General features: G+C 34.8%; 1 protein-coding gene across 1 annotated transcript in view; it reads left to right on the forward strand.

Moving 5' to 3' along the window:
• Positions 1–2,840: 2,840 nt before the first annotated feature.
• The window catches only part of tafa3a (TAFA chemokine like family member 3a), a 219,693-nt gene continuing 199,849 nt past the window's right edge, over positions 2,841–22,684 (forward strand). The window contains exon 1 of the mRNA XM_056460464.1: positions 2,841–3,278. The gene's annotated coding sequence lies outside the window, so the exon portion shown is untranslated. The remainder of the gene's footprint in view (positions 3,279–22,684) is intronic.

Raw genomic sequence — 22,684 nt, forward strand, 5'->3', positions numbered from 1 at the left:
GCTAATTTAAGTTATGAATAGATATTGTGCTCTCAAAAACAAAAACAAAAAAAATCATGTCTTTGGTAATATTTCAATATATAAAATGGTAATATAATATATATAATGTAATATATAATGTAATATAAATATATTTTAAGACTAAAAAGATTTTTTTAACATAAATTGTTTTAAATAAATGACAAATCATATCTCATAACCAATTCTCATTACTGTACAGCAAAAAAACAAAAACATATTAAAGTGATGCAAAAATGTATTAGATTGCTCGTTTATATGCTGAGTTGATGTTAAACGATCTGTTTAAATGATCTATTAAAAAATTATATTGGTAAAAGTTCCTAAAATGGACCGACAGTACAGTCAGTAGGAGAAAGCATTGATCTGTTTGTGCCATCAGAGCAGGGTTTGTTTATGATGCTGCTGGAGTGTGTCTGGTCATTAAAGGTGAGCACTAATGTACTGCGCTTCATCCCTGAGCCAAAGCAATCACTGACCTCATTGATTATTCTTCCCATCTGCTCCTTATGGAAGTGGGAAACCAGAGCAATCTGATGGAGTCATACTACTGGAATTACCATATGGAGCCACTTTATGAGTAAAAAACTAATAGAGATTAACAGTAGAGGCCATGTTCTTAACAAACAACAACAGCAACAAAAAATGCATGTGCAAAGATGTGCGTTTCCCTTTGAGGACGATGAGGAAAGCAGATTCATCCATGCAATAATAAAGTGAGTCACAATAAAGCTTCTCAGAGCAAATAATGTTGGAATTGACTGAACAAACAGAATTAGGAATGATTAGCGATGCGTAATTCTGTGCGATTCGGGGTTCATTAACAAATGTGTTTTAGATTACGCTGCATTTCAGTACGTATTTCGAATGTTAAACACATGTCTTAATGTCATTGCTTTATATAGAAAAGCAAACAAACAAATCAATTCACATGTGAAATGAGTTTTTATTCCTCAGCACTGAAATTATTATGACTTATTACTTGAAGTGCGTGAATTTTATATATATGTGGCTTTTCATTCGTGGAATTTTATATTATGTGGCTTTTAGTTGATATGTGAAGTTTTCCTCAAGTTATATTTTAAATTACTTCAAATATTTATACGATTTTTTTCTTAAGACAAACCAAATTGTAGCCCTAAGGATAGAAAACTATTTTTATGAAATATTAAAATATAAACATTAAATATGCATAATAATCCATGCTTTAATTTTGAATTATTTACTATTGCAGTATTTTTTTTATCATTAATTAAGTTATTATGCACACAAAACTAATTCTAGCAAATATGTGTGTGTTTGTGTGTGTGTAATGAAAATGCATGTTTTTATTTTAAATTATTTAATAATAATAATAATAATAATAATAATAATAATAATAATAATAATAATAATAATAATAATAATAATAATAATAATAATAATAACAACAACAACAACAACAATAATAATAATAATAATAATAATAATAATAATAACAATAATAACAATAATAATAATAATAATAATAATAATAATAATAATAATAATAACAACAATAATTAATATTTATACTTTGCAGTAGAACTATCCTAATTGTAGCTCAAAGATAATAACATGAATTGTTATAAAACATAAACATTACGTATTTATAATTAAGCATGTTTTTATTTGATTTATAATAATGCTAATAATAATAGCAATAATAATATATATTATTTTGCATTAAGACAAATAGTATCTCTAATAGAACAGAAATTGTTCTAATATGAATATTAAAATGATTTTTGAATAAGCTTACACTCAAACTTTTTTGCTGCATGTTGAAAGTACTTATTTTAAATGAGCTGAAACAACAATTTGAATTTTTTGGCACAACTTAATTATTTTATTTTCAATCCACTTAAAGATGTTAAGTTAACTTAATCGATTTGTGTTATGACAACATGAATCAGTTGACTGGAACCCTGCATTTTTTTTACAGTGTATGTTCACCTGGATTAATTGAATAATGAAATAAGAATGCTATTATTTTGCATTTATTACGCTATAACTCTTTATAAAAATACTTGAAATTTAAAAATTTGCTGTAGGTGATTATAAAATACAATCAAAACAGATGCCTTTAAAGCAGAGATTCCCAAACTAGGGCCTGTGGGCCAAAGTTGGCCCATGGTAACGTTTGATTCAGCCCACCATATTTTCAAAGAGTGGGGCGAATGCCTTTAACTGAAATTGTCATTTCTAATACAACATAAGCCTTTTGATTGCTTGTTTTATTACTGAGCTACACACATGCAAACTAAAGTGTTTTAATTAAATGTTGTAAATGAATCAGATTTTCAAAAATACTGTAAATACAGTCAATCTATGGACATAGAACAATGCCGAAGACATCAGTGAGACATCAAATCAAGGCAAAAACAGGTGCAACTTGACTCGTGTATTCATCATTGAACTCCATTCTGTTATAAATGGGATTGTTTTTACTTAGTTCAGTTAATAGTTTAGTTAATACAAAGCAGTGATATTTATTCTAGTTATTTTTAAATATTATTAATTACTCATGGCAGTAATGTAATACAGTTTGGTATATTTACCTTCGGCCCAGAGCCTTCAATCATGTTTGGTTTTCGGCCCTTTATAAGAAAAAGTTTGAGCACCCCTGCTATAAACAAACCTCACCAGGTGTGACATTTCGTAATATAATCATATCGACGTCGTCATTGCACACGCACATATGATCGTCGTCCAGCAGGGGGCGGCAGTCTCCCGCAGCGGCGCGCGCGCTCACACGGATCTCCCAGGGGCTCCGCGCGGACGCTTCAAGTGCTGAACACTTGAGGGGCGAGTCGAGCTCCTCACCGCCGCTCTCAGTTTCCACACAGCCTGAACACAAGACTGCAGCAGCCAAAAACACCACCGGCCCATCATGGATAAGGGGATTTTGCAGATTTGAAACCTTGGTTATAATAACCGCAATTAAAGGTCTCGTCTTTACGTGCGGATTCAGATCCGTTCGCAAAGTTCAGACGCATCTGAAGGAACTTTGGAGAGCTGGAGTTCAGAGGACTCGATCGAGACTTTTCTGAACTGAAGCAGGAATCGCTTTAATTTCATTTGCATTCTCGTTTGTTTGAGTCTGTAGGTGATGCTTTTCCTGGGATCGTGTTTGCGCGAAGGGAAATTATCAGTCTTTGCCACTGCCGGGGTTTTACTTCTGACAATGAAGAGCAAATGAGAACATTATCACTTCACTTTTATTGACAGCTCAACGACAGGTAAGATGGATTGCTTTATATCAAATAAATAGCCTTGGTAAATGATACATGTCAAAAAAAAAAATCAAATAAATCTATAATGAAAGCTTTCGATTTTAAATTGCATTTTAATTAGGTACATCATATTTCCAGATATGAATTTTTGTTTTTACATTGATTTAAAGTGTGCTGATGCTGGATTTACTGATTATTCATATCTTAATTGTGGCTAAAATGTATTTAAAAGGATGATATCGAGCTTGTATTAATGAGATGAAGGTGGTGTTGGTATTGGGCTTATATAAAAGCTGCTGCTGCTGCTGATGGTTATGAAGATGATTGTGATCACTAAAGTTGGACATTGCCGTGATATGTAAAATCCTCTGTGCTGAAAGATAAATCATCTGGTTTGGATCTGAATCACTGGTGATTGTTGTTGGGGTTGCAGATCAATGTCAGATTACCTATAATTACCAGACATGTATTATTATAGTCAGTCAGCATTTGTCAGGCCACGGCTCTTGTGAGCCTTTACAAATACATGGTCAGATTGTGTCTGGAATGCAAAGACTGGAAAATGCTGCCTTCTTGGACAGTATTTGTTAGTGGGAGTGTGTGTAGAGTTTTGATTGACATTTGACATTCAGAATCCAATCATTTCTTAATTCTAAAAATGTATAGCCTCCCTACACCTTATTTCTCAGTGAATATCCATAGATATTCTAGGAATGCAAGTTGGAATCCAATGCTTGGTTAAATTTTGATTGGCATTCATTAATTTCGTTAATTTTTTAACTCCTCCCCCTTCACTTTACACAGTCCAGTCAATTCCCAATTCTCCAAATTGGGCCCTTCCTTTTTTTCTTTCTTATTATCTCATATTTTCCTAAATTTCCAAGCCATTCCTTAACTCCTCTCCCTAAAACCAGCCGACCATAACTTTATACAACCCAGTCAGTTTCCATTCTTTTTCCTATTGTTTCTTGATAAATATCTGACAAATACATATACAATGTATATCTGAATTCAAGGCTTGCATAACATTTTGAATAATATTGCTTAACTTCTGGATATAACGTTTTGCAATCCATTCAATTCTAAATTCCCCAAATTAATTCCCAATTAATTCCATCCCTACCATTTTTAATTACACGTTAGATATCTAATATTTGGGCAAATATTTGACTGGCATGTCTTAACCCCTCCTCCTAAAATCCACATAACTTCCTCAATTCCTTAAATATGAAAATCAGTTTCATGCAGTATTTGTTTGTTGGAATATATGTTGGAAATCATGATGTTTTATTGACATTCCTTTACCCCCCCCCCCCCCCCCCCCCCCCCCCCTTAAAAGCCAAATAGACATACCTTTTTACAGTTTAGTCAATACCCAATTTCCAAAATTATTTCCCTCCCATACATTTTTTGTCTACACGAATCATAATCAGGTAGTATCTGTATGTAAGAAATTAATACATGTTGGAAATCTTTGATGTTTTGATTGACATTCCTTAACTCCTCCCTCTAATAACCAAATAGGTAAAACATTTTTACATTACAATAAATTCCCAAAAGTCCCTTACAATGTACACTCAGTGGTTAGCACTGTCCCATCACAGCAAGAAGGTCGCTGGTTCAAGTCCCGGCTGGGCCAATTGGCATTTCTGTGTGGAGTTTGCATGTTTTCCCCGTGTTGGCGTGGGTTTCCTCCGGGTGCTCCGGTTTTCCCCACAGTCCAAAGACATGCACTATACGTGAATTGGGTAAACAAAAATTGTCCGTAGTGTATGTGTGTGAATGAGTGTGAATGGGTGTTCCCAGTGCTAGATTGCAGCTGAAAGGGCATCTGCTGCGTAAAACATATGAAATAGTGGGATAGTTGGCGGTTCATTCCACTGTGGTGACCTCTGAAATAGAAACTAAGCCGAAGGAAAACGAATGAATGAAAGTCCCTGAGAATCTACCATATTTCCTTATTCCATAAAAGATTTGATAGACGTCCTTAACGCCTCTCTAAAAACTTTTCACAATACAGTAAATTCCAAAAAAATTGTCCAAAATAAAAAAAAACTATTTTTTTTTCTATGAATATTCTTATCAGACATTATACATTAGTAGCAATGCACCCCCACCCCCCCAAAAACAGATAACATTTTCAATCAATGTTCCTTACCATAGTTTTTTGTCAAGATTTACTAGAGCTGGGCGATTAATCATAAAAGTAATTGAAATCGACATTCAGAACCTATAATCGATCTAATTTTTCAAGGTTGATTTTTTTCAATTAGTTTCCCTACCACGTGTGAAGTCATGTAACCCCGCTCTGTTAGCCACACTTCAGCCACATCTGATCTCTGGTCAAGTAGGATGATGGACCCATTCTTGAGCCTTAATTTGCACTTCATTTTTAATGATTGTAAGCAGCGCCAGAGATGTATTAAGATGGCATATTTTCTATTCTATTAAAAGTATTATTTACATGAAATATTTGTTTACAGAAGATGCAAGAAATGCACAGTTTAAAATATTATTTACAAGATATACAAGCGTTATTTTATTTAGAAGAGATGCTGCTTAGTTATATATTTAAACTTTTATATAGAAAAAAAGTGACTTGGTTTTAGGCAATGTGTGTTTTAGTTTCAGTTGTTCAACGTTGATGTCTAATAAATAACCATTGATAGTAGATATTGTGTGTTTGCTTCAATTGTTTTAAAATTAAGTAATGCACCCTTCATTCAAAAATCCCTGACTTGTTATATAGTTCAAGTTTAAGTTCAAGTTCAGTTTATTTATATAGCACGTTTCCAACTGCCACAAGGCCGCACAAAGTGATTGAGGGGAAAATACAAACCAGCAGTATGGGCATAATAAAGCATAATAAATACAAACAAGCAGGATGGGCATAATATGTGAGCATATTTTATGTACAAAACCTGTCAGTGGACTATGAGGGCAAAAACTAAAATAAATAAATAAAATAATCTGTCATTAATCGTAAACAGGTTAAAATGTTCAATTAATCAAGATTTAGATTTTAGGCCAAATCACCCAGCCCTAAGATTTACCCACAATTCTCTCATAATACAGATATAAATACACTGTAAAACACAACAGTCAACTTTATCAAATGAAATGAGTGTAGTTAACTCAAAATTGACTGAAAGTTAATTCTACTCATATGAAAAGAGTTTTGAACTCAGTGTTGAAGGTAAAGAGTTAATTAAATACCTCATTACTTCAACTTAAATGGAATAAGTTTACGGTACTCATATAGATTAGTTTAAGTCAAATGGTTTGTGGCGAACAGTTGGATTTGGATTTGAGTTGCCTTAACTTATTAGGTTTTACGGTACTCAGTTGGTTCTCTTCATTTATTGGGTTTTACTGTGCTCAAATTGCTTCGTTTACTCAAATGGATTAAGTTCACAGTACTCATTCGTTTTTGAACTTAATTTGTTTGTTGCAACCTCAAATGGTTTGAGTTACCTTAAATTTTGCGTTTTACCGTGTAGCATTTTAAAATGAATCCAAATTAAATAAGCTTTTTTGGGGGCTAAAATTCCAAAACAAATCCACCTCCAATTTCAACACATAAAAGCTTAAAAATGACCACTACAAAGTGTGCTTTATAAAGCTGAAATGATCATTTCTGCTTTCTTATTATACAAATGATGCAAGATTACGCAGGAGTGTTTTTTTTTTGTCACCTTCATGCCAAAGCTCTCACTGTGGATTCTCAACCCTTCATAGGGATTAGGGCACAGGGATGAACCCTTCAGAATGGAACACAGCCATTGTTTTGTGTTGATTTTATCATCACATCTTTCTAGCGATTGCTCCATCTAGTGGTTTTTAAAGTTATTATCTGTGCATCCTTCATTGACAATGAATCCCACAAACCTCTGAATGCAGTTAAATCTTTACAGAATGCAATCTGACAATCAATAAATGCCATTTTCTCCTTTCAAACTTGAATCATATTTCTACCAAGCACTGCACACATTAAGTATCCACATGTTGTTTGATGATCATCAGAATTCAAAGCCTTCTAAAAATTTTGGAGTTCTGAAGTCGTAATTATGGTACGATGAGTCACAAGTGATTTGATGCGTGTGAATAACAAGTGATTTGATGCGTGTGATGATTCACAAGTGCTTTGGTTGATTTAAGCAAGCTTGTTTGCAAGTACATGGACACAGTTAAACACATTCATATCAACTTTAGCTCTTTTCACATTCTGACAAAGACAGGCTCAGTTGGAAAGTCTTTAGCTCTACTGCACCAAAGTGGACAGCAGTGGTTGCCCAATAGGAGTATATGTGATGTTTTGTCTGTGCGTTTTGTCATTCACATGCTGCTGACTGAGAATGATGGGAAGTTGTATGTTTTTAATGTCCTTTTACACATGTTATCCAATTTGTAGGTGTCTTTTTACTTAATTAAAACAGCTATGATGATTTGTTTTAGGTGAAACTGCAGTCCTTGGTGATTCCTGTAGGAATTTTATTTAATATTTTATTACATCCAAGTCAACGGCAACCACTATGAGATTCAAAAGTGCATACACATATATTAGCATAACAAAATTAATATCTGTGGCTCCTGATGATACATTGAGTTCTTATGTGAAATGATAGGAGATCTGTGCAAAGAAACAGAAAATTTATTTATATTATTCATATTAAAAGTCTTCGCCAAAGCGCCAAGCTAATTTCACCAAGTTGGATATGTTCCTGGATTAACATCTGTGTTGATTCTGGAACAACATTCCAATCAGCCAATCAGAATTAAGGGAAATGCTTACAGTTTAAGTTAAGGCTTATGGTTTGGCTTATGCACTTCTACATGATTGTTATCCATTTATTATCCCTCTGAATTTTGGAATAATATACAGTTATGTTTGGGTTTATGGCTAGGGAATAGGTATGGATTACATTTTCTAAAAAAATGATGTTTCAGGATCAACATAGATGTTAATCCAGGATTTCATCGGACTTGGCAAAATCATCACGTACCTACACAAACAGTCCTCAACATGTTCAAGTCAATGTTGGAAGGCAACTTGCTGCAAAGCTTTTTTGAGTTACCTTAACTTAAATCAAGACAACAGTATATTTGGGTAAAAATATGTGCAGCAGGTTTCCTCACAATATTAAGTTGAGTCAACATTTAATTTTTTACAGTGAGCGTGAGTGTCCTGTTGAATATTAATGTGTGACAGCACAAACAAACAAACAAACAAACATACAAACAAACAAACAAACAAACAAGCAAACAAACAAACAAACAAACAAACAAACAAACATACATACATACAAACATACAAACAAACAAACAAACAAACAAACTAAAAAAAGGATTGTTATGAACATACTTAGGACTCAGTTTGTTGTGGATTTAAAAGTAAATAATGTTCAGTTTCTTGCACAGACTGATCGTTTCACTTCATACGACCCCATTTGTATCACCACAGGTATTCATTTACTTTTACCTGCATGGCTTTTTGCCTTAAATGTGACTATTTTGAAAATAAATCAATTAAATAATGAGAATCTAAATGAAAAGCAGATTAAGAATTTCGTTATAGGAAAGTGTATGCAAAACCACATGAAAACAGAGTATCGGGTGACTGAAACCGAAACTTTCTTAAAATCTCCGGCCAGGGTGAAGATTTTCTGAAATTGCAGTAATTTTTACCTTATGACATCAGTGGGAGCGCTGTTTTCTTCTTTCTGATTGGCTAACACGGCTGGGTTCACACCAAACGTGGAAGACGTGAATGAGGTAAATTTCACACTTTGCAGCAAATATATCATGTATTCTGAACTGTTCGACCACAGGACAAACTCGCCTCTGTTCTCACATTTGCATTGACTTATGTAATTTACTTGCAAAATATACTTAATTTCCTGTTTGGTGTGAACTCAGCATAAAAGTGTCGTTATATCCAGCGGTTGGTTCGGTATGCCCATAACATGCATCACAGTGCGTTTTTGCCTTTTCATGTGGACAGAGAATTCTTTTTTTAAATTAAGAAAGGGCCTGGCAAAGTGCGAAACCTGAAAAGCATTACGAATGAAAAATATTATTGTATATATTTGATGTTTGATCATTGTTTTAAGTGTTAGATAGAGGAGTAACTTAGATTAAGTTAAACTTTTTAAGACCTTTAAAAAATGTTTTAAAGTAGCGCCTAAATAAATATTGTCATGAATTTACGATCATATAATTTTCCATATAGTCTGATCATGCATTTAAAAGTCAATGGGCTGCAAACCGATCCTTTAAGAATTAAGAGTTGTCATCGTTAATCAATGATTAGACAAGTAAGCAGCTGTATTTGCTTTCAGAAGCAGCCTATGTTTGAGTAATCATGTAGTAATCATAAAGGCATATTCACTAATGAGTCCTAAGTATAAAAATGAACAAGTATAACAAGAGTGGAGTACTTTGTAAGCAGAGTTTGCTCTGTCTTCACCTTCTCCTTATTTTACGTTTGAATGCAAAAGTATTAACCCCCATGCAATTTTTTTTAATTCTTTTTCAAATATTTCCAACTCTCAAAAAATGTATGTTTGCTGTTTGCTCAAACAACTTATTTTAAATGAGCTGAAACAACATGATTATTGAGTTTATTTTGGGACAGCATAATTGTTTTTTGTTCATACATTCATTTTCTTATCGGCTTATAGTCCCTTTTTTAGTCCGGGGTCGCCACAGTGCAATGAACCACCAACTCATCTCTGGGAAACATCCACACACACTCATTCACACTCAAACACTATGGACGATTCAGCCTACCCAATTCACCTATACCGCATGTCTTTGGACTGTGGGGGAAACCAGAGCACCCGGAGGACACCCACGCAGGGAGAACATGCAAACTCCACACAGAAACGCCAACTGACCCAGCTGAGGCTCGAACCAGCGACCTTTTTGCTGAGAGGCGACAGCACTACCTACTGTGCCACTGCGTCGCTGTTTTTTTTCAGTTCACTTACATTTGTATAAACTAATAAGTTAAATTAATTCCTTCATGTTGTCCCTATATAAATCAACAGTGTGGAACCCAGCATTTTTTATAGCGAATGTGATGCTTAACAAAGCAAGCAAATTTTCACAGTATTCCCTATACATTTTTTTTTCTTATGGATAAAGTCCTCTTTTTTGCCAATAAACTCAACTTTTTTGGATTAATGTTGAAGCTTTTATTGCTCATAATATTTAAAAATAATGTTCCTTATCTTATAAACATGTGGTTTTGGGTTATTATGCTAAGGATTGCTCTTTAAAAGAAGCTGGTTTTATCATTCACTTTATTTTATCATTATGTAAATTTCACATACAGTTGAAGTCAGATTTATTAAGCCTCCTTTGAATTTTATTCTTTTTTTAACTATTTACCAAATGATTTTTAACAGCAAGGAAATTTTCACACTATGTCTGATAATATTTTTTCTTCTGGAGAAAGGCTTATTTGATTTATTTTGGCTAGAATGAAAGCAGTTATTATTTTTTTAAACACCATTTTATGGTCAAAATTATAATAAATTATAGTGCAAAATTATAATAATTTTGACTTCAACTGTATATAAATCCAAGTTTGACAAAAACAAACCTCTCTTTGTGGTGCTGGAAAAAGAGATTCAAATGTATATAAAAGTGATTTCTAAGTCTAAAAATAGAAAAGCAAATAAAACAGTTAATATATGCTCCTCCTTTAACATTTTTACATAAAAATGTTTGTATATACAGCATGCATTTTCTGTAGAAAAACTGCAGTTAATAACTCTTGTTAATAACTAAAATTGGAAAAATGTGTGTAATATATTTATATGTAATTTGTAATTTATATGTAATTATCTTCTTTTCTCATTTAATCCTTCTTGTTAGGACAATCAAATTACTTAATTACAAATTACTTAAGTCATATTGTCAATATAACAGTGTACTCTGGAGGTGTGTTCTGATGTAAACCATGGCAAATATATATATACACATATTTTTTGCTGGTCGTACTGTAATTTGTTGTCAGATCATGTCATTGTGATACAGAAAGGAAAAGACAGCCTGCATACCACAAAGAAAAAACAAAACAAAATGTTAACATAGGATCTCCTAGGAACAATGTCCTTTCAGATGCACCTTCATTAGAAAAAGCCAAGATTCACCTGGGAGAAATTTATCAATTCAGGACAGATGTAGATATATAGTCTAATGGAAATGCATCGAAAAATGTGTTATGACAAAATATTATGACAACTTGTTCAGCCATTTTGCATGTAAAAATTAATGCCATGAGCAAACAATTAAATGTTGTGGGGGGAGGGGGGTTACACTATTCAGAGACCAAAAAATACATTTTGATCAACATGACATAAGCAATTGATATTGTAGGAAACATCAGAGAATTGCACATAATCATTTGCATGGATGTATGCAAGCATTTGCAACTTGTTCAAAGGAATGAGAAACTGCTTTTCTGATGTGCACACGTGACACAATATTGTGAAGATTGAACAGGTAGTTTTGAGAATTTCAATTCTGATTTGAGAAATGGACCAAAGTGACTGAGAAAAACTGTAACCAGGGCCCGCCCTGTACATTTGGGGACCCTAAGCAGAATGATTTTGAGGCCCTACCTTGCTCTAAATAGTGGAGTATTGCCATTGCAAACCGGCCCACAGTGATTTTATCGCTTATTAAATACAATCAATGAAACAGAAAAGTAAAGCCTGAATTTTCAGTGAAAATTAATAAACATTTAAGTCCTAAAGCAATGTCAATGAAGATAATTTGTAAAATGCAAATAAAAATGATTTCAGTAAAATCCGAAGCGGCTCGCACCTTGTGGGGGCCCTCTAGTGGCAGCGGGGCCCTAAGCAGCTGCTTAGTTCGCTTATAGGGAGGGCCGGCTATGACTGTACCCTAATTATCCTAGTTAAGCCTTTAAATTGCACCTTAAGCTGAGGACAAGGATCTTTCAAATTCACTAGAAAAATATTACTTCCTGTCATCATGGCAAAGGCAAAATAATTTAGTTGTTATAAATTAGTTATAAAAAATATTACTATTAAAAATCTCCTGTACTTATGAATAATAATAAAAAGAATTTAAAGGAAGGCTAATAGTTTGGACTTTGACTGTACACCCACTTCTTTGTCTCCATCCTTTTTCCCATCCGCCCTTCATCTTGCTTTCTCGTGTGCGGTCAGCTGTTTTTTGCAATTAGCGCTATCATTGCATTTCATCCAGCAGAACAGTGGCTGTAATAACCTTACGGCTTTTTTGTTGCGTGCTGATACTATTCGGCCTTGATTAATTGCGCTCCCCGGAGAGCCACTGGAGAGCCGCCGTAGATCTTCCCTTTCACGCCCCGTGACAAGTGACCCATTACTGTGCTTTATAGATCGCCGTCAGCGGCCTTTGAAAACGCCTGTGGGCCTGTTGGGCGATGATTTTATTGTGCCGTGTTATTTGTGGGAATTGCTGACAGACAGAGCAAAGGGCAGCTTTGGTTTTTTTGGTGTTGGTTTCTCTGTGGCGCTGCGCAGTTAGCTTAAGTCAGTGTGTCTGCTGGGCAACTTAAATTGGTTATGCTCTCCGGGTCACGCAAACAAAGGTCACAGTGTGGCAATCTGTCTCATGTCTCGGAGCGTCATTTGACAGTCTGATGACAGATTGCAGAGCGGCACGGAAACAGACTATCACTTTCACAACCACATATTGGCATTTTGGATCATTTTCTGCAGCGCTGATGAACGAGTGTGGTACCTGTCTTGTTTACAGTACAGAGGAGTTTAGCCACTGAAGGTGAAGTAAAAATGTGAAACATGTTATTTGTTTACTGTTTATCGTGTTGTACTTAAAAGAAGACATTTAGCAGATGGTTTTAGCTGTTTAATTATTTGCATTGTATGCTTTAGTTCTACTAATGATTACAAATAAACAGTAACACACTGAATTAGATGTGAAATTATATATATATATATATATATATATATATATATATATATATATATATATATATATATATATATATATATATATATAATTTGTCTAATTTTCCAAACTGATGTTTAACAGAACAAATACAGTATTTTTGATAGTATTTTCTAATCTTAAGGTCAACATTATTAGCTCCCTTATTATAATTGTTTTCTGGATTGTCTACAGAACAGGCCACTGTTGTCCAGTGTCTAATTGTCTAATTAAATAACTAGTAAAATATCATGTACTGTCTTCATGGCAAAGAAAAAAGAAATTAAAATTATGTTTAAAAATGTGTTGAAGTAATCTTCTCTATGAAAGTTTCACATGCAGGGGGATTAATAATTTTTGCCTTTATATCTATATATGTGGTGTATATGTGGTGTATAAGTGGTGTAACGGATCACAAATGTCACAGTTTGATCCTGTTTTTTTAGTCACGAATTGGACCATTTTTCAGATCAGCCAAAAAGGAGACAAATGTAATTTGCTTTCCGTTTATTACAAAAGCAATACAGCAAGAAAATTCAACAAGCAGAAATTAGAAGCTGTAATTTTATTAAAAATAAAATGAAGAAATAATCATCTGAATAAAAATAAATTGTAAAATATAAATTGTAAAACTATTCCTGATAATGCTAAATATATAAATCTAACTTTATAATTTGTACACCCCATATGTAATTTTAGTCCCATTTTCAATAAGTGATTCAGTTATCCACTCAAAAAACTTGCTAGATAGATCATTTTTGAAGAATTATTCAGTGGCATATTTTTGATGGCTGGTTATCGCCACCTATTGGTTAAATAATGTAGTTGCTGCTTACAACTTTCATTTTTAAGCGTCAAGTTAAATCTACTAAAGAGGTAACGATTCATCGTGAATCGGTTGAAAATTGATTAAAAAATGCGACGATTCGAACCGGTTGAAATGTGAATGAAACGCGCTACACACTCTCAGAAAAAATGGTACAATGTACAAACAGAATTTTACCTTAAGACAAAAAAACTAATTTGTACCTTTGCAGTTGTACCTTTAAGGACATGATTTGTACCATGGGAAACCAAAATGTACCTTTTTTTTAAAAACCTGCAGATACTATATTGTCCCTTCATCAAAGGTACAAATCTGTTCCATGAAGGTACCACTACAGTGACAAGACACTTTGTTATCTAACAGTGTCAAATGTGTTCCTTCAAGAACTGTTAAAAGGCATTTTTGCTTTATCCAAAATGTGTCAATTTATTTTCAGTCAATATAAAACATCAAATACATTTTTAAACAATCTTTTTGTGTAAGTGCACCTTTTCCATTTACAATAAAGAATAAAAACACTTGAACATAAATCAAAAGATCTATTTTTGATAAACATTTCACAACACTTTTCAAAAAAATGTTACTGAGATACATTCTCCCATGTACAATGTAAAACATTTTATTTCTTCAATGTTGTCACAATACCTTTGTAATCACTTACAAGTTCATTTAATTTACTTAATCTATAATAGCAATAGAATTATGCAAAAGTATTGTAATGAGATATGCACAATGTTGGACTAGCTTTACAATAGTAAAATGTCTGTGTGAACACTTTGCATATGCAGGACTTTTGACAGCTCACATGCGTAATGAAAAGCAAACGGCAAAAGGTGCGTATATCAAAAATGAAAACGTATTTATCAGAAAATGTTTACTAAATGATTATTAAAAATGCCTTAAATGGTTAGATCACAATAGCTATCGTTTTGTGTTACCAGTTGTTTTGCTTTATAGTACTTAATAATGATTGTTTATGAGTTTCTTTGAACATATGCTTTAAAATGATGATTCATGTTTTAATATGGAAATTATTCATAAAATCCCTTTCCAGTAATATTTATTTTCACAGATATTGTAATAAAGGAGTTGTCCAACACTTATGGACCTTTTTATGAGAACAATTGTGTACCTGCATTTCAGTTGTACCATAAAAGGTACAGAACAGCATCATAAGAGGTCTTTTCTGTAACATATAAGGTACAACTTTTCCTTAAGGAACATTATTTGTACCACTGTGTACCTTTTTTTCTGAGAGTGCATGTTGTAAATGCTTTCATACATTTGATATGAATGATGCGAGAGGCGATCTCTCTACAATCATTACAAATTTAGTAAAGTAAAAAATAATTAATTAATCCATGAGTCACATGTGTTCCAAACCATGTGTTGTGATCCGTACTGTTACACCCCTAATATATATATATACTTCTGATTAATAAAGTGACTGCGCCAAAAAGAAAATGAATGAATAAATAGATTATTCCTTGAAATCATTCATTTTCCTTTCGGCTTAGTCCCTTTATTAATCCAGGGTCACCACAGTGGAATGAACCACCAACTTATCCAGCACATGTTTTACACAGTGGATGCCCTTCCAGCTGCAACGCATCTCTGGGAAACATCCATACACACTCATTCACTACGGACAATTTAGCCTTCCCAATTCACCTGTACCACATGTCTTTGGACTGTGGGGGAAACCGGAGCACACCCACGCGAACACAGGGAGAACATGCAAACTCCATACAGAAATGCCAACTATCCCAGCCGAGGCTCGAACCAGCGACCTTCTTGCTGTGAGGCGACAGCACTACCTACCGCGCCACTGCGTTGCCTATTCCCTAAAGTGTACTATAAAATTACCTCATACAACTTATGACCGAATTAAAAATCTTCAGACCTCAGAATCGTTTAAGCTTTTGCTCACAGAAAATTTCTTCAGAGTCCCATTCACGCCTGCCTACATGCAAATCAAGCCATATTATCGTAGGCTTGATGATTTAACTTCAGTTTCAACTTCAGGTGAACTTTCCTTCAACTAGAGATTGCATCAAAACCACTCTTTCATGTGTTTCAATATGTTGCTCTTGACAAGATGAAATAATCTCTGTCATTTCTCCTTCCTCTTACAAAGAACACCTTTTTTTTTCCTCTAATGAGCTTGATAACGACAGCAAAATGACAAAATGTTTTATAATGAAGACTGCTTACTGAAGTGCTTCATCTGACAAGACAGCAAACGCCGGTTAGATTTGAACAGATGTTTCTCCTTTGGTCAAGCTCAGGTATATCAATTGGAAAGCGAGTGACCTTCTGATTTCCTGTTTGATATAGATATATATAGATAGATAGATGGTATTCTGGCACATGGGAGGAGCTCTCAGGCTTCAGGTCAATGCGACAATCGTTAGCGGTAATAGGATGACATGATACTTTTTAAAAGGCATTTGCGGTTGCAATTATAGAGGATTTAACATTTGCTTTTAAGGTCAGGAACATTAGAACAAGACTAATGGCTGGGTGAACTACACATGAAGCATATCTTCATCACATTTAGTGTTGCTCTAGTGTATGTATGTGTAAGAAGCAGGTGCATGAATCACTTCTGCTGCTGCACAATCATTTCAGGAATAGAAGCTCCTGGTAAGCAGGTGGTGTCTCGCCATCTTTGTGCTTTTTTTACAGTAGTGCTTATGAATTGTAAACTGAGAAAAATATTATACATGTCTGCGTGTAAAGAATCGTTTGAAATGTAAATTATAATTATAAATTACAATGATAAATTCTAGATGTATAGACATACAGTTTTTCTAACGTCACAATTGTAAATTGTAAGTTGTGTTACGTGTTTATGTTGATATAAGTGATGAGTTGTAACCAAAAGGCCCAATCGTAATTCTATTTTTTTACCCCTACCTCTTCCCCTTGTCTCTTGAAACAGAGTATGAAGGTGAAGGGCTTCAAAATGTACCCCTAAGAAATGGGACACCACTACAGCACCTGCACACGTCATCAAATGTCATTCCGATCTCTTACTTCATATGAGATTCACGATCATGACTGCTGTAGTTATTCCAGTTGTGTTTTTTTTTTGGTGTTTATATTTAGGAAATCGCTGAAGGCAACAAAGTCATGTTATCATAACGATATAATGTGGCAATAAGCTCGTAACTGTTCTGTGCATTTACACTGTGGCCATATTCATTTATGTAAACACACATAAACATTAACATTATAGCAGACACTGTAAAAAGGTCATTCCCAGCCACTACACTTTTCTGACAGGGTATTCGAGTGTCATCGAGTGTCAGAATGTTGTGGGACTGCTATACAGGAGTTATTATTATGGATTATAGATAGGAAAATTTAGTTTATTTTTTTAAAGATTTATTTTTGGCCTTCATTAAGTTGATAGGACAGTATTTTAGACAGGAAGCAAAGTGGGAGAGAGCCAGAGGGGGGGTAGAGATGGGAAATGTCCTCGAGCTGGTATTCAAACTCGGGACGCCCTGAAGTGCTACTGCACCATATGTCAACGCGCTAACCACTAGGATATTGCGCCGACAGCGGTTTTTATAAGCATGACGGTTAAAACACAAATGCTATTATGAATATATTAAAACATGCTTGTTTGTTGTATAAATTTGTAATAATGACAAAAAATACTGATTTGTGCATCTCCTGACTTTCCATGCTGCCATTGTAGCTGGTGTATTCTGGGAAATTTTTTATAACCCTTGGTTTCAAGTGTGGTCCTGAAAAATCTCAGTTTTAAGGGGTATCTAGCCCTTGGCCTTAGCCTTACGCCTTCAAGCTAAAGAGAATTGGGACACCCCTACCACTTCACGAGAACACGCAATATGTGGGGTACGGGGAAGGGCTAAGGGGTAGAATTGGGATTGTGCCAAAGTGAGTTTGCTGCTGCTGGACAAAAAATAAGAGAAACCACAACAAAGTCTATATGAAACAGAGAATAGTGATTTATTAAACAATGATTTTAAACAGTGAATAGAGGAATTTAGGATGTAAATAATTATTAATCAAAATCAAACAGGAGTGTTGCCAAAACAAAGAAATAATTAGAGCAAAACAATCTTACTAAACCCCAGCCCACTAAACTACTGTAACTAACCAAAGAAAAATGTAGAAATAAAACTGCAATCTTCGGCATATATGACGCTTAATTAAACCTACTCAACCTAAAGTCACAATATTTGTCAAATTTGACATATTTTGAGGCAACGTTGCTAACCAATGTGCCACCGTGCCACCCAAGGATTCATTCGTTTGAAATTAAATGAAACTAAACCCTATCAAAACACGTTGCTTAATATTTCTACATACTTTATTTTTGACAAAATGTTGCATGTTTCGTTAGTGACAGTCAAGTGTTGGTAGTGACCACAATGCTAAATATACTAAATAGTATTTATGTACTTTTATGCAGCATTCTTTATTTACTTATCAAAATAATATCACTTCAGGTTAACCATCTTTATATTAACTTTAACTGATAAAGCTATAAGTAGGGCCAGACAGAATCTGAGGACGTTTTTTTGCTATTTCTGCAGAGAACTTTGGTTAAAAACATATTCAAGTTAAAAACTTTAATATGTGAAATAAAAAATAACATCTTTTTTAACTTTTATTTAATGTTAAAAATGCAAATCCAATTAGATTCATTTTATTTGGTAATCAAAGCAAGTCTCTCATATAATATATCTACTAAAAGACAGAAAACATTACTTTACAAACTGCACTGTGCATAAATCAAATGAACATTTTCATATTATTCAATAATAATACTGTAATTAATTTAAAAACTGAATAAATATAGATTTACACACAATTACTAAAGTAAATAAACAGAATTAATGATGGGCTAAAAATCTGTGGAAATCTGCGGAATTCTGCACGCGCAGATTCCGTGTGGGCCTAGCTGTTAGTAATTAGTTAATTAGTTAAAGTAAATTAGTAACTAATAAAGTATTCTTTTCTGATTTTGATTGTGGTGCAATATTGTGCAACTTTTGTAAAGCTGCTTTGGAACAATAATTGTTGTGAAAAGCGCTATACAAAGAAACTTGAAATGAACTGAATTATTAATTAGACTATATTAATATGACTGTTTTCTATCAATTCCCTCATGTGGGTTTTTATTCCACTCCCTGAGATGTTACCTGTTTTACTTTCCCAGGAACATGCAAAATTCATGCGCGTGATGGAATTTCACTTTAATAATATTCTTGTTTACTTCTAGCTTGATGTGTAATGTAAAATCATGGTCCTGAGGAAAAACCAATTGCATCTCCTATACCAGCCCAGCTTATATTTCTATCCACATCAACTATCATAGATCATCACTGGGGCAGAATTGGGTGTTTAAGATCACTATACATGCATGAGATGGCAGGTGATTTATTGCGGAGGTGAGGCCGTCCAGCCTGTTGTGTTTGGTGAGGAACAGAACGCTCTCAAAGTGTCCTCGGCCTTTAGCCTGTCGAATTCTAGAGGCTGTAATTTGGAGATATTGCTTTGCATGCTTGTGAGAGGGAAGTGCAACCGATGCGAGATGGATTTGCCATTGTCTTCCTTCAGAAATGAGTCTGTGCTCGGCGCAATCACACCGTTGCTGTGTCAAATCCAAATCATGCAGCTGCAGCAAACCAATGAAACACAAGAGAAGACGGCATGAGGACTTTTAGTCAAAAGGTCTGCTTTAAATGTTGCCATTTGTGGTTTTGTTGTTTCATGAATTGCATGCACACTTTGCTGTATGTTTTTTTTAGCTGGAAAAGCTGTTTAATAGCAGGTTTACTACAGTTTTCCAATTTACTGCCTTGAATCAGTGTGTTTTCAATCACATTAACTACCCAGGCTCACTGGAAAATTGTGTCTCTACCAATATTTTTGCAAAAATTTCAATTTTGCACAGCTGAAATTAAATCCTAAGGCATTAAAAACCCACAACATTTATTCCTTTTCACACAAATTATGATTACAGAGTTGGTTCTTGTAATAATTTTACACTCACCTATGCATGCTTGGTAGGGGGCTGGAAATAGGTTGAGGTTGTGCTTTGTGTAATGTAATGTAATATAGCACATTTATTGTTTATGGCCATACACCCAAAGCACTTCACAATCATGAGTTGAGGTCTCTCCACACAACCACCAGTGTGTAGCATCCAATTGGATGATGCGACGGCAGCCACAGGTGCCAGTGCGCTCACCACACACCAGCTATAGCGGTGGAGAGGCAGTGATAGAGCCAATTTAGTGGATGGGGATGATTGGTAATGGGCGATGGAGGGAATTTGGCCAGGACACCGGGGTTATACCCATACTCTTTACGAGAAGTGCCATGAGATTTTTAATGACCCCAGAGAGTCAGGACTTCTAACGTCTCTTTAACATCTCATCCAAAAGACGGCGCCCACTGACAGTATAGTGAGCCCTTCACTTTTACAGGGGCATTAGGACTCACACAGACCGCAGGTGGAGTGCCCCCTGCTGGCCTCACTAACACCACTTCCAACAGTAACCTACTGTAGTTTCAACCTAATTGAAAATGGGTCGCATGGCAACAATTTTATGCACTTGCACAAATTCTCCCAAATATAATTTTAGGTCGCATAGATAAAATTTTAAGCCCTGGATTATACACTATGATAATGGATGGACAAAGCCATGTTAGCTTGTGCTGCTGTGGAGAGATTAGAGCTGCTGGATTTACAACATGTTAATTCATCAACTCCTCCCAAAATACATGAAAGTAAGTGGATGGTTTAAGTGTGAGAAGAACAGAGTAAAGTTCTAGTAAACTAAACAGTGTGTATCTGACAAGGATAAATCAATATCGATTATGTTTACTGTTTTGTCGCACTGCGCCTTTAAGGCTAGTCCTCCTCGTCCACCGTTTCTACGTGCCTTTCTGCTTGCCTTAATCTCCTCCCTCGGCTGCCTCAGACAACAGACAGACTTAAAGGAGGCAGATCTCACGTAGCGTTTGTGAGAAATACTACAGTAAGAACTTTACCAATGAGTATTTGTTGTGCAGTTGCATCGATGAGTCACACACAAAGTTGACGCGCGCACACACACACACACACACACACACAGATACACACGCACACACACACCACAGCAGACATAATGTGTCTGTTATGTTGATGTACAAAATAAACCTGATTTAACTTCCACAAACCGGGATTGAAGCGTCTTCCTTTATAATTGTTCTGACATGCGGCTGTGGTGATGAAGTAAAGCTAAGCTAAATCGCTGTAATTCATTACACACATGCACTGTTTTAAAACATTTTAAACTTGTAAAACTCACTCTTGATCACGTTTGATGATGATTGATGAACCTAGCGAACTGGACAGACCTTTTTTTCCCGGTTGCTTTGCGCACATCTAGTCTTGTTGATATGATTGTACACGTGACTACCAGGACATGTTAATATGCACAGCTGTCAATCAATTCGGTGGGCGGGGGAACTGCACTCCTACATCAAGTTGCGGTCGATCTGAAAACCGCTCCAATTGGTCCACCGTTTTTATGTTGTTAAATATGAAAAAAAAGAACTGGGTGTGTTTATATTACCCCAATATGTCGGTTTATACACCATACATGGACATATGTCTGTCCAAACAGCTTAAAAAGTTGATTTTTCAGCATAGGTGCCCTCTAAGGTCAATAATATTAGCCCATATAAGCTATTTAAATCTCTTCAATGACTTGCATAATTACTCTAACTTGCCTAATTAATCTATTTAAGCCTTTAAATGTCAAATATTAAATTTAAATGTTTAAATATTATGTACTGTCATCAAGGCAAGATAAAAGAACTAAATAAAACTATTATGTTTAAAAATGTGTTGAGAAATTAGAGAAAAAATATACAGGAAGGCTAATAATTCTAATAACTCAGATTAGTGATTTTGCCGTCTTTCTCGCTGACACACTCCCAACTTGGAACCTCTGGGTTTTATATAGTTCATTAGAGTTATTTTGTCATTTTTAGTTGGCCATTTGACTTTTTTTATGAGCCCGGGGTGCATTTTAGCCGATGCATGTGGTTTTTTCCCCTCTTACAGAGCTTGCATGGATAATGAAGCAGCATTGGGGATTTTTCCTCCATCGAATCCTAATCTTTGGGTTTGTAATTAAAGTACTAAAGCAGTCTCAAAACAGCATGCTTGAATTACTAATTCCGAGCCACAACAGAGCAGTGAATCTGCAAATATAGCAGCTACAGCGTTCATTGAGATGGATGTCACACTCTACGTAATGTGTCCAAAGCTCAGTTGCGTAGCCAATTGAGAAAGCTGTGATGGCTCATAGGAGCTGCGGCTTATCTCACTGTCTGTGTGAGTGTGAGTGTGTGTGTGTGTGCAAAAACAATGACAAAGCCTCAACAAAATAACAAAAAACAGGCAACTAACAGCAAAGACTGTGAGCAACAGATGCTGGTCCTAATGTAGATGGCTGTAAAGTAACAGAAATTAGGCAAGGATACATTCAATTGATTAAAAGTGACAGTGAAACATGTTTAATAAACCCTGTTTTGAGTAAGTGCTGTTCTTTCCTGTTAATCCAAGAATCCCAAACAA

Source organism: Danio aesculapii, chromosome 6 (genome assembly GCF_903798145.1).
Source record: "Danio aesculapii chromosome 6, fDanAes4.1, whole genome shotgun sequence".
Lineage (NCBI taxonomy): Eukaryota > Metazoa > Chordata > Actinopteri > Cypriniformes > Danionidae > Danio > Danio aesculapii.